Below are 14,170 nucleotides of genomic sequence, written 5' to 3'. Positions count from 1 at the left end.
TTAAACACATAGGTGATAGAGAGGGGTTAAAAAAAATGTCTGCAGTTATGGAAAATATGGAGTCTGTTTATAATTTTAAATTGTAAATTGTACGCGTACAAACAGATTTTTTTTTTAGCATAAGACCAAATGTCATCCCATGTTTCATCATCAATGTCAGTATAGCTAACTCTGCTTCCCATTTAGTTTTAATACTGTGTATCAGCAGAAGAGATTGAACACAAATAACCATAAACCTACCCAGAGACATTTTTCCTGATGATAAAAATAATAACTTCTCACTTATATCACAATTCTGTAAGATATTTCACAATTCCTAACAAGTGTTGTGTTATTAGTAATAATAATGTCTCAATTAGAGGAAACGAAAAAAATCTGAGTTAACTCCATAAATGACATTAATTTATTGTCTGAAAACATCCACAAGCCTAATAAGTCCCAAGTTACACCAACGTTTAAAACCAGCATCCAAAATTCCTGGGGTGAAATCAGGATTATTTAATATTGGGGTAAAGAAAGTCAGTTTAGATCTACCTTCAAGCCTACAGACCGATCTCCATGCTTTCAGAGTGTTAACTATAATTGGATTATCATAAATTCCTTTTCTTTTTTAAAAACTCTTTACAAAAAGAGCTCAAGGAAATTGTGAAAAGGAGGATTCAATATCTAACCAAGTAGAGGAAGAATCATTAATAACCCACTCTGCAATGTATCTCAGGTGAGAACTTAAAGGGGTCATATAATGCCATTTTTGTACAAGCTAATATGATTCTTTAGTGACTAAATTAAAAGTTTGCAATATACTTTAATTAAAAATTCTCATTAGTATTGTAAGAAAACACTCATTTTGCCTGCTCTGTTTTCAGCACGCCGTTTAAGTGCATGTGTCTTTAAATGATAATGAGCTTTGCTCACCCCGCCCCTCTGTTCTGTGCGTACACCGTTTTTTAACACAACACAATAACCATAACGCGTTGTTCATTATAAACGTGGGATTATGAATTATATTGAGAACGTCGAACATAGAAAACATGCCGTAATGTACCATGAGTGTAAACAGCCGCATTCATCGTGAAGCGTGCAGCAAGCGATTTGCAAAGATTAATATAAAGATTAATAAAACGTTACACTCACTTCTTCTTCTGGAGGTGCAGCAGGATTATAATGTAGATGTAAATTAGCCTATGGCTAACTCTGGTACAATGCATCAAATGGTAACATTTATGTTGGAAATTGTACATGGTCCTTAATAAAAAAATAAAATTAAAATAAAAAAAAAGGAACACGAATAGTTGGTACCGATCCTTTTTTCAGGAGCAGCTTCTTAGCAAAACCAGCTTTATACTGACCCTCGTTTGTAAAGCAGTCTGGTGTGTGAAATGATTCGCGCAAACATGAAAGCATTGACGTTGATCGTGGGGAATATTCCCTTCGAAAACAAACTCAGCCACTGCGTCTTCAGCGGTTCGGGTTTAGGAACATCAAAATGACTGCTGTGTTCCTTATTGCACCCAAGAACAGAACACCACAATCGCTTAGACGCCGTTCTGCTCATAGACAGTGCTCCAGCGTATGCGTATCAACAATGACGCGCGGGCTATGATTGACAGCTCGCTCACGAGCGAGGGCGGGTCTGTGTTGAAACGCTGCTGTCAATCAACAATCGTGGGAGGGGCGTCCGACCGTGTGACGTCACTAGGTCGAACGACTTGATTTGAGACGGGGGAAAACATATAAGAAGATTAAAAAAAAAACACTGGATGGATTTTTATCATTTTATGATGGTTGTGTACAGGCACTGCCAACACACATCTCAGTACAATCAACTTGTAAAAGTGCATGTACCATTATATGACCCCTTTAACTGATAGATCCCCCCAATAGAACTTGGGAGATAAAGTACTGACATTTTTAATCTAGGCATGCGTTTACTCCATATAAAAGGAAGTCAACCACCCATTTCATGGCCTTTAATGCCCTATTTGAGAACACGGAACCATTCGAATAGGATATAATTATTTGGGTAATACAATCATTTTCACAAATGCTATCCGACCTAGCAAAGATACTGGCAAGGAATTCCAGAGTTCTAAATCCATTCACCATTTATTAATAATTCAGTGTATATAGAGGTCTATGTTTGGACAAGTATTTTCACCTGTTGAACCTGCTCTTACAAACAAGCTGCGGCTGCTTAAAGTTTGAAAAAAAATGAGGTGGGGTAACTGTCCTGAAATTGTAATTAAAAAAAAAAAATCAGGATCACCGATTTCACCGTTTGTAACACTCCGCTTGTAGCATTTCTCACAGAGTGTGTCATGGCAGACGAGCAAACAACCATACTTTTACAAATACTACTGATGTTGTTAAATTTAAGGGGTATGAATACTTTTGCAAGGCACTATATATATATATATATATGTATATATATATATACACAGTATATATATATACAGTATATATATGTGTGTGTGTGTGTGTGTATATATATATATATATATTTAGTATATAATATATATAAGTGCTGCCAATCGATAAAAAAAAACTCAATTAATTATTTCTTTCTGTGATTAATCACTATTAATTGCAATTATAGGTTTATATTTAGTTTATGTTTTTTATATTTTATAATGTAATAATTTCACAGTTAATCTCCAAATGAATGTAGAGACAACATAAAGACAGTATATTTTAAATGCTGGTTTAATGGCTCACTGTTCACTGCTCACTGGCTCAATCTTTTTATGAATCACTGATAATACAGCTATTGATGTCTGGATAAAAATGATTTTTTCCCCCCAGGTTTAAACTAATTATAGCCATTCAACATTACAGTGTAATTGAATTTTTTTTTACATTTGTTAGGCTTCAAAACATATAACAACTTTAAATTTAAGTGAACTTCAAGATTAACTTATAGATTAAATATAGACTAATCCTTATTGAAGCTACAAAAGTTCTTTAGTCAAGAGCAGTTAGTGATTGTCTCTGTTCCCTTTGTTCTTTGATTAACTTTACTGACAGAAAGCTTTATTGGCTGCTGTCCCTTTAAAACCAGCCGCTACTGACAGAGACGCGGATCTCACACGCGTCTCATTCTCACACAACTCTTCACGTTCATTTAAGACGTTATTTAACTCAAGACTGCTCTTATGTTATGAGGATTCTCGACAAAACAGACATTTTGGCATAATTCAGCGTTCTCTTTTGTCTTGTTGCACTTGAATGGTTTAAAAGCATTTGCATGAATAAGAGCGGGATCATAAATACTGCAATATGCCATGAAAATAATAATTTTCAATTTTAATTTCATGGTGACTTTAACAAATACCAGTTTACCGAGTAAATAAACATAGGTATAAGCAGAAACAGACGCTTCCTTAACAAAGCAATGAATGATAAAGAGTACAAATTGGGTTAATTGAAATTATTACAAGCACAGTTAGCTGAGAAAACACAAAACCTGCCTTAGAGAGGTTGACCTCAAAGGACAGTGAGAATGCCACTGCAGCAATCTCACCGCTAACAAACTAACCATCAATAACCGTCAGCTGTCAAAGACATCAAGCACAGGGTATTTGTAAAACGGGTTTGTGAGGATTTCTTTTCTTCTTTTTTTTTCCTTTAAGAGATTAACTTGTAATCCCTGGCCTTGACTCCTAACCTGAAAACCCTGACCAGACCAGCTAACTAAACAGATAACAGTTACAGAACGAAACGTAACGAAGTATCAGGTATCCACTCAAAGAATCAACAAAGCATTTTTTTTTGTAACATTATCATTAATAATTTTCATCTGATTTTCTCTCATTCATAATATCATTGTTCTTGTGTTAGGCACATCCATAGAGTATATTAAGGGAAGAATATGGTAGAGCATTATTGTAACACTGTTACACTTTAAGTTTTTTGCTAATTTATTCAGAAAATGTTTAGCCTAAAACTAATTTGCCTCAAATGTCTTTGATATATTAGCAGTCATTATCCATCTCAATTAAATGTGTGTTAATTGAATCGGATATAACCAAAACTAATGTATAAGTACACAGTGGCTGATGTTAGTCACTAGTCTGTTTAATTGTAACAATTACACACAAAAAAAACTTGAATGTCAGTATATATCTTTAATGTTTTTTAATCTTATTATTAGCTACTAAATTGTGCTACTTTTGAAGGGGAGATAATTGTGCTGTAAGCTATTACCAATGTTACATTTTGAGAAAATTACTGCTCTCCTCTATACAAACCGCATCTGAAACTGAATAATTAGTGAGTTATACAATATAATACACAAGCATAATGTAGTATTTTCACTTCACTACTCCTGAGGATAGGGCACTCACGGGTAAGCTTATCCAATTTAAATCCACTTATTAGTGCTGCGCACACACACACACACACACACACACACACACATTAGACTCCATTATTCAAGCTGAGTGTCTGGACAAAAAGATCAATCAGGTTCAATGGATCAACATGATGAACCTCATCACTCCATACTTTCATCTCTCTGTCTCTCTCCTCCTTTTATCCTCCAACTCTGCATTTTCTCATGCTGTTCATCTTTATTTTGTTCTCTCTTAATGCTCTTTATTGTCTACATCCTCCTCAACTCTTTCCAGCCATCTCTCCTTCTAGCTTGACCTTTTCTCTTGTGTTTTGATGGCGGCACAGAATATGGCTGGCCATGTGGGCACATAGATAGAGAGAGAACACACACACACACACACACACACACACACACACACACACACACACACACTGATATAATCTTTGCTCATGATTACTCCTGAATAGACTTTTGTTGTGACAGATAAACTAATCCATATTGAATCACAAAAGAGCATGTATTATGATTCCTGAGCTTTCACTGGATTATTTTCAGGCATTTTAGTCCAGCTCATATAGATGATAATTGTATGTGTGTGAATGTGTGTAATGGTGTGATTCTTTACCCCTACCCTGGCCCTTTCTCAGCATGAGTGTTTCAATATGGCTGGCCCTCAGTGGTGTGTGTGTGTGTGTGTGTGTGTGTGTGTGTGTGTGTGTGTGTGTGTGTGTGTGTGTGTGTGTGTGTGTGTGTGTGTGTGTGTGTGTGTGTGTGTGTGTGTGTGTGTGTGTGTGTGTGTGTGTGAGAGAGAGAGAGAGAGCATGTGTGTTTGTCAGTGTTTGTGTGTATAATTGGGGTAATTTCTTTATTACACTAATAAATCACTCAGTAAACTGCATGTCCAAAATGTCACTGTTTAGTGTCTGTTTGTCCAGCACTTCCCCCCCTCTCTTTCACTCTGTCTTTCTTCACTCCTCCTCTCTCCACCTGTGAACAGCACTGACATCTATTCCTCAAATACTAAACTTAAAGTCAGTGATTCTCAAACAGGGGTATGTGTTCCACCAGGGACATTTTGGAAAGATTTTTATTTTTCTTTGTTAAACATATACAACAGAAACTTCCTTTTTATTTCAAGGTCAGTAAAGTAAGTAATATTTGTTGTAACTTTTGATTTATACAAATTATGTGGTTGACACTCCTAAAGTAAATGTGCATATATAATTTCAATATAATTTTCAGTTCAATTTTGTAGCTGTCTCAAATCACTTATAAATGCACTTATGAGATAAAGATTAGCAATAATGGGGGAAAATACATTAACTTAACTCAATCATTACTGACTTTATCTTATATACGGTATGTACAGTAAAAGGTGTTTTTGGCCCCGACCTGATAAAGCAGTCCTCCGTCGGCCATTTCACCATATACAAAATATATTTAATATTTCATCTAACCATATTTCATCTGTATGTCATATTTCATACTTGTTTAGCTCATTACATTCCGCCAAAGAAATACTGCAAATGTCTTTGTTAAACATTCATCTGTGTCTGATTTATAAATAAACGTACTTTTTTCTCTGAGAAAGTTTTGAACGGTTAAAAACTTGCAAAGACAAACAAGCTTAGGTGTCTCATTAAAGAGAAAAGCCACTTAACAAGTAAAAAATTTTACTGCCAGTAATAATTATTTTTAGTTTAAAAGTTTGGTGTCTCATCATTATAAGTTTAATAATTACTAATGATAATCCTAAATGATATTAAGTATAATATGAGTAAAAAAAAAAAACAAATTTCTGGTTTGATTTTATTAAAGTGTACGTGAGCCCTACTGATGGGCCTAGAAAAAGAGGGTTAAATCATTAGTAAGCCTCAGATAGACAATGAATGGTTTTGCAAATATGTGTCTTATGTGTCTGCTCTCGTTCTTGATTAGAAAGATTAGAGGTCAAAGATAAAAAGTTTGAATACTTCACTCACTTTCTTGGGCAGCTGCTCTTGAGGTAATCATCTACATCAGCTCCTTCACTGAGATAAAGTTTGTGAGATTAACCCATCAAGGGCTGAAGGAGAAGATAAACTGGAGTATCTGTATTTGGCCACTTTCTGCTATATCTTGGAACTGATTTATCTGATTTACAGCTCAAAATAACTCATTGGTGAACATACTTCGCTGTCACGTAGTGTTCTGGATGTTTTTGGAATTATACTCTGCAATAGAGGCATTTCAAATATCCAAATCTCAATTCTAAAAATATCTAAAAAGTTGTATTATTATTATTTCTCTTCATAGCGTCTGTGTAGGAATGGCAGTGTAAAGAGAAAACAAGACAGAACAAGACAAAGACCGTTTGCACATGTGTGACTGAATGGCAACACGAACTGTGTGACCAAACTGAATTTCATGTTGTATTCTGCCTGCAAGAAAAAGAACATTCCTAAGATACTCTCTGTCTCTCTCTTTCAAGCAGTGTCTATTTTATGAGGTGAGACCTCATAGATGGGGTGAGCAGGCAAATGCCAAATCAGAAGAAGAGAGTATGGAGGGGAAAAAACTCCTTCATTTATATTCAAGGAGGAAGAGAGAAGCAGATAATTCTAGGCAGACATGCTTGGCAAAGGAAACAGACAGAAACAGAAAGAAGAGCATCATATCTTGATGTCTTCTCTCCTGTTATGGAAGGTGGAACATAATGATGAAGACTTTTTTCTTTTTTCATCCCCTGCATGTGGAGCTGTTCTGTGCCTCAGTAACTGAACTTTGTTGCAGTAGATATTCTACTGAACTTTTAGCATTCAGCACAGGTTAGAAGATCAGAACAATTCTGCAAATGAAACAAAGTACACTAACAACTTGTTATATTTTATATGGATATCAATATTACAATATAAATAGTTTTGTTTTTAAAAATGTTAAACATTTACTAGAAAAAAGTAGATATACTAGGAAAATACTCTTGTGCTCACCAAGGCTGCATTTGGTTGATCAAAAATACAGTAAAAACAGTAATATTGTGAATATTATTACAATTTAAAATAAATGTTTTCAAATTTAATGTATTTTAAAATGTGATTTATTCCTGTGATGGCAAAGCTGGATTTCCAGCATCATTACTCCAGTCTTCAGTGTCACATGATTCTTCATGAATCATGATTCTCATGATTATTATCATCAATGTTGAAAACATTTGTGCTGCTTTTGTGGAATCCATTATACTTTATCTTGGGATTCTCTGATGAATAGAAAAGCTCAAAAGAACCGTTTTTATTTGGAATAGAAGTATGCTGTAACATAAATGTCTTTACTGTCAATTTAATGTGTCCTTGCTGAATAACACGTAGTCTATTCATTTATAAAAAAAAAAAAAAAAAAACGTAGTTACCCAAAACTTTTGAAGGGTAGTGTATGTATATAATTTTTTTATAATAATATGTTGTATTTTATATAATACTTTTATGTAACATGAGTATTTATATGTAATGTTTTATATATTTTACGTAACAGTAATAATAATAATATTTTATGTGACAATATTTTACTATTTTTGCAGTGTGGTGATTCAAGACTTGTTCTTCTAGAATCTAGTCGATTATTTGTATGCATTTGCAAAGAAATGTGAGACTAAAATGTGCTCTCACAAATGCATTCAAGCAACTTTAGTGCTTTACATTACATTGAGTTTCAAGAATGTCCCATTGCTCCTGTGACCAGTGATGTGAATGCTCAGCCCACCCTCTCTGTAAAAATCTCTAAAAAGGGCAAAGCTGTGTGCATATGTGTGTGTTGTGGTGATAATAGCGCTCAAATAATAAGTGTTTTGCTTGTGATTTGAGTCTATCTTGTTGTCAGGAAGGGCTGATTAAAAGCCCTATTACATTCATTTAGCCATTACCTCACTCTGACCTGTAGATCAACACACACACACACACACACACACACACAGCTAAATGGTTAGCTAAATATTTCATGGTGAACACTACACAGGAACATTTAATTGACCTAATTGGTCCTTTCCCTTCATGTTTAAAAATTGTCAGCCATGAGACAAATGACAAGGCCTCTCTCTTTCTTTCGTTCCACTCTCCGCCTCGCTCTCTCTCTCTTCTTTTTTTTTTCCTCCAATCCACCTCCATGTCTCACCTCTCCATCTTCCCATCTGTATCTTTCATTGTTTTCTTTTTTGCCCTCTGTTTGAATTCATATCTTTTGTTTTATTTAATATTTCTGGCATACATTATTTTTGCACAAACTACTGAGAGCACAAATGCACACACACACACACACACACACACACACACACACACACACACACACACACACACACACACACACACACACACACACACACACACACACACACACACAAAAACGGGTCACTTGGAATTAACACAACTTAGATCATTTCAGATCTACTCAGCATCTCCTTGCAGCAAAAACACAAATGTTGCCTCCTGCACTCTTGTGTTCCATTTTTGGAAGATGGCTTAAAAACATTTGGTCAACACACACAGAGACACACATGCACACACACAAGCACTCTCTCTCTCTCTCACACACACACACATAGTCTCTCTCCCTGGGGCACTGGAATACCAGGTTGCCCTGGTTACTGATTCTATTGGATGCCAGCCTGATCTGATGGAACAGAATTAAAGTGGCTTTTGTCTGAACCATCAGCAGAGGCCAACACACACATATACAAAGAACACAAAAGCACACATATACATAAAACACAAGCACACAAACACACTTGAAATATAATTATAAAGGCCACATGTCGTCCACATGACTCACGCATGAGGTTAGGGAAAGATTGTGTGTGGACTGAAATAGAAAAGTGAATCAAATTGGCCTGTGTGAGTCAGTATTATGTCCTGTCCCTTCACACTGGATAATATTCTCACACTCAAAGTCAGAAGAAGCTTTTATAGTTGCTTTGGTTTTTAGACCCATAGACTCTCCATTTCCAAAACAGCTGACATATCTGCCTGCAAAGAAACTTAAAACCTCCACAATTCAGATCCTGTCAGAAACATTTGATCTGCGAGCGCAGTTATTGTATATTCATGCTGCTAATAGTGCAGTGTGCAGCTGCTGGCTAGCTGATGACAAGCTCTCCAGTTAAACCTCCAGAGTTCTATCTAGTTAAGCATAGCCATTAATATCCTGTTTCATATGGCATAATGGGATATCTGCATTACAGGATTCAAGGAACTCTACTCCTCAAATGGTTCACAGTGCTTTTCATCATCGCACCGTCTAAAAATTATGCATTTCTCTTCCTCTCGAGATGTGAGAAAGCAGGTTCATTTGTTACAAAAATGTTACAAAAAAATCCATCCATTTGCAATATAACATGTTTTACTTCAGGTCATTGTGAGATAAAGTACAAATCTGCATAGAAAGTCTATGTATATATATCATAGGTGATAAGATGTCAATATCCGAAATCCTTGTCCTTGTGGGGATGTTTTTTTTGGTCCCCATCAGGGAAACAGCTTATAAATCTTACAGATATATTTTTTTTAAATGTAAAAATGCAGAAAGTTTTCTGTGATGGGAAGGTTTAGGGGTATGGTTAGTGTAAGGGGATAGAATATAGTTTGTACAGTATAAAATCATTATGTCTATGGAAAGTCCCCATAAAACATGAAAACACAACATGTGTATACATATACATAAGTCTTAAAGTCTTGGATATGAATTAGCCAAGTGAGCTTTAAACCAGAGAGGCAGTTTAAAGATGTCTATTGTGAATCAATGGAGAAAATTACTAAAAAGAAAATGGCAAGAGAGAGAATCGATTTGTCTGACTGCAGGAAATCTGTCTAAACAAACAGGTGGAAATAGTAAATTACCAGAGGACCTCAGACAACCAGACAGGGCCATCTTGGGTAAACGAAGAGCCAGCCAGTGCCATGGTAATATCTGAGCATGTGCGAGTGGAGGAGTGTGAATGCTAGTGTGAGTGATTTTCAGGCCTCGCAAACAAATTCTCTTTTATCTTTATATGTTCCAGCCTCATCAGTGATCAATCTGTGTGTAAGAGAGGGTTTTAATGACATCTTCCAGATGAGGAATGGTGTGAGTGTGTGAAATGCATCTGTGTGCTTCTGTTTGATTGTGTGTGTGTAATGGAGAGAGAGAAATGTGATTATGATGCTGGATGAGGATCAGGCTTAATATGGCTGCATCAACATGAGACAATAAAGAGCTACAGAGGTTGGAGAGGAAGGGACGGAGGAGGGGGGTCTGAATAAACTGCAATACTCGGCGAGAAGATGATTAACTTGCCTTTGGAAATGCCCTAGTAAACAAGTGTTCTTTGAGATGCTTTTTAAAAGTTTGGAATAACTGCTCGTAGGTCTCTCGTGTCTACAACTTGGAATCTTGGGAAATAAAGGCTCATTAGCCACATTTTACTTGTGTTTAGCTGGATGGTCTGAGTGATCTACAGCAGTGGTTCTCAAACTTTTTTTATTTGGCACTCCAAGTACCACCATAATGACCAATATTAAAATACAGTAGTGTAGTAGGCCTAACTATTCAGCTATAGCTATGCACAGCTCAAAAACAAGGTATTTGTTATTGTCAGCAACTTTATATACAGTGTAAAAACCCAGTTTGAACATTAACACTGCACTGTGCTGCTTACATACAGGTGAAAACAAAAAAACATTTACTTAAAGATTAAATGGAAATGTATTGTACACTGCAAAATTTTTCGTTGTGAATTTACAATAAATAATTGGATAAATTTTGCATGACTTTCACAGTAAGGATTACAGCAATATACTGTGAAATATACTCACAGCAATTTACTGTAATTTTATATCTGTGATATTACAATGCATTGTTGTAAAAGCACAACTGTATACTGTAACTTCACAGCTTCAATGACAGCAATTACTGTGATATTACAGTACATTACTGGGGAATTACAATCTTTTGCTGTACATTGTTACAACAAGGCCCTGTATTTTACAGTGTGTACTGTGAAAGTAATGTACAAGTTGACAATAATTTACTGTGAATTTACAATCATTGTACAATTAACCCCCTCCCCCCCAACAAACAACTCTGAGGTAAAGTCAATGTTAGCCCAATGGCATATTTATTAACAAATACATATTTTTCAATGTACAGCAGATGCCAAGAACTTCAAGAGTTCAAGAAATTCAACTTTCTAGTCATAAAAGTCATCTTAAAATGCAGAAAATGCAGAGAAATTGTGCAAACTCGCAATTCAACTACCTGTCTCACAATTCAACTATTCATCTAGCTGTGTCACAATAACAGTAATGGACAGGATGGGAATGAGGCCTTCATGGCAAGATAAGAGAGCGATGAAGGAATGTCGTAAAGGGGTCAGGCGCTCCTCTCAGTCTCAAACATTATAATGAGTCCACACGTAAAAATCTTGTAGTGCAAAGTTGTCTTGAAAAATTACAAAAAGAACAAGGCTACTCAAAACTGAGCCTGACAACTACCGCTGCAAAAAAAAACTATGATGCCCACTCAAAGTCAATAAGTTTCCTCAAAAGGGTGCTCACATGAGGGTTCATTGTTGTCCGCTTCTTGGTCTTTGAGCCTCTTTCAGGATTGATGCCCAGGAAGCACCTGTTAATAAAGCAAAGATAGTTTCAGTTTTAAATAGACTTACAGTATGTATTGCAGACAGCATTTATCAAGGTGTGCTTTTTGCTGTGCTTTTTCCCCACATCAAACCCTAATAGATTTATAATCCAAACTTGTTAGATCTTACTCTCACCATATTTTTTTTAGCCATTTTTAGCCAAGGTGCCTCAGGTTAGGTTTGCCTGAGGCAAATAGGGTTGATTTTCTATGAGAGGCCATATCAACGTGTGCCGCCACTGAAATGCATCTTCACAAAATTGGCCAGTTGGTAAATTAAAACCAAACCCTGTTGAAAGTATGACAAACATATCCTTTTCAATAAAGGGCCTGAGAGCATTTAGTTCTGCTTTGAAAGAAAATTTAATCTACTTCAAGTTCATTCAATGCATTCACATTTCGCAATAGACGTTTCAAAATCATCATCACATAGCCTGCCCCAAAACAAAATAAATAGCTGTGATTGGACCGGCAGGTATTTGTCAGCATAACATGTGTAGAAACCCAGACTGATCTGCAGAGCGAAATTGAATGAGTTCGCGAGATCAGGATGGTCTCACCAGGCTAGCCTCAGGTACCTCGTTTGTCAGCATTTTAGACCTCAAGACAATCATTGAGTTGGAAGCCTGTACTATAATGTGAATTACAAGATTAAATGTTATCTTTATAAAATACCTTTGAATGAACTCCAGCGTCGACGATCCAGCGGCAGGATACTCAAGGTTGAAGACGTAATAGCTGCTGAAGAAAGCAGCTACTCCGTTGTAAAAAGAAAGGGTGTGGGCCCATCACGACATGTCCCTCGATGGATACAAGCCATCCAGAGGGCTTCATCATGTCACCTGAAATGAACAGATACAACATTATGTGTTATGAGCACTTTGCGATCTGCTTAATATACAAATGGTTATACTAATGTAATTCTTATTATAATTATAATTATTATTATTTATTGTGGTCTTGTAGATTTCTAGAATGAAAACAAAATAATGAGTTAGAAATGTCGATACTAGATCAAAGTAACATTACCTTGAATGATCAAGCAGGGGCTGCTGGGGAGTTCTGCAGTATTGACCAGTGGCACATGGCTGTAACATAGTTAACACACAATAGCATGGATTTAGGATAAAGGATAAATATTGTTCATTGGTCAGAGGTAGTAAATCATGCAAGGTAAATGTTGATAGTGTAATCACTCATTTTGCATTTTAAATATTTGAATAAAAAATCTTACATCAACTTCAAGCATCAAACTCTCTCTGATGACCTGGAAAGAAAAGAAAAGAAAAAGGAGAAATTACACAAATGCAACCAACAATAAGAATTTCAGTTTGAATGCAGATTATGATCATTGTAATTTAATTTTATCCGTATGTCAAAAATGATAGTGGTATATATATAGTGTTTTTTTCTGTAGCACTTTGAGATTGCTCACTCAATGTAAAGTGCATTTACAACTTTTACAATTATTATTCATTCATATCAGGACAAGTGGGAAAACCTAGTGTTAAAACCCTCCCGTTGTCGAACACGACCGCGTTCCAGGCAACCTGTAACCCGTGTTTTTCCAACTCGTAACTGGGAGTACATTGATCTAGTACGAGTTCACGGGTGGGAAGTCACGGGTTTGACTGCCGTTCCAGTGCACTTTCACAGGTATAAGGGTGGAAAAACACGGGTTACAGGTTGCCTGGAACGATGTACTCCCAGTTACGAGTTGGAAAAACACGGGTTACAGGTTGCCTGCACGCAGTTAGCTCAGTCATGTTTTAACTAGGATATCCGCTGGAAAAATATTTTTTCATGGACCGTTTGGTTTGAATCAGTTATTAAAGTTAAACAGCTAACGGTTAGCCCTGCTAATCTATGATAACCTTGACTAATTACAGAAATGTGCACACATAAATAGTAATGTTTGTCCCATCATTGGTTTTATAAACTTTACAAACACCAGATTTGTCTAAACGGTGCTGTGACATGAAAAATTAACTTATAGCTAAACTCTCGTCATTACTAACATTACTACTATTAGCAAATGCTGTGAGAGAACGTTCAACAATTCCGGGCACTTGCTAACAAAATGTGAACTGTGCCATGCGATAAACGTTTATTTGAAAGTAAATATTATTATCATATTAAAATAACATGGGTGTAAGTGCTGCAAACATGCATGCTGCTCACCTTCTCCATTCAGCCCGA

At 36.0% G+C, this 14,170-nt stretch overlaps 1 long non-coding RNA gene across 1 annotated transcript; it reads right to left on the bottom strand.

The window, feature by feature from the left end:
- Positions 1-11,432: 11,432 nt before the first annotated feature.
- On the bottom strand, positions 11,433-14,082 carry LOC311294322. The gene is made up of 4 exons (XR_014628041.1): positions 13,206-14,082; positions 13,001-13,059; positions 12,647-12,813; positions 11,433-11,956 (listed from the first exon to the last, which is right to left on the bottom strand). It is a non-coding gene; the product is annotated as an uncharacterized lncRNA (long non-coding RNA).
- Between the last annotated feature and the right edge of the window lie 88 nt (positions 14,083-14,170).

Source organism: Rutilus rutilus (assembly GCF_951802725.1).
Source record: "Rutilus rutilus genome assembly, chromosome: 7".
Classification (NCBI taxonomy): Eukaryota; Metazoa; Chordata; class Actinopteri; order Cypriniformes; family Leuciscidae; genus Rutilus; species Rutilus rutilus.
This window is presented reverse-complemented; position numbering and strand designations above follow the sequence as displayed.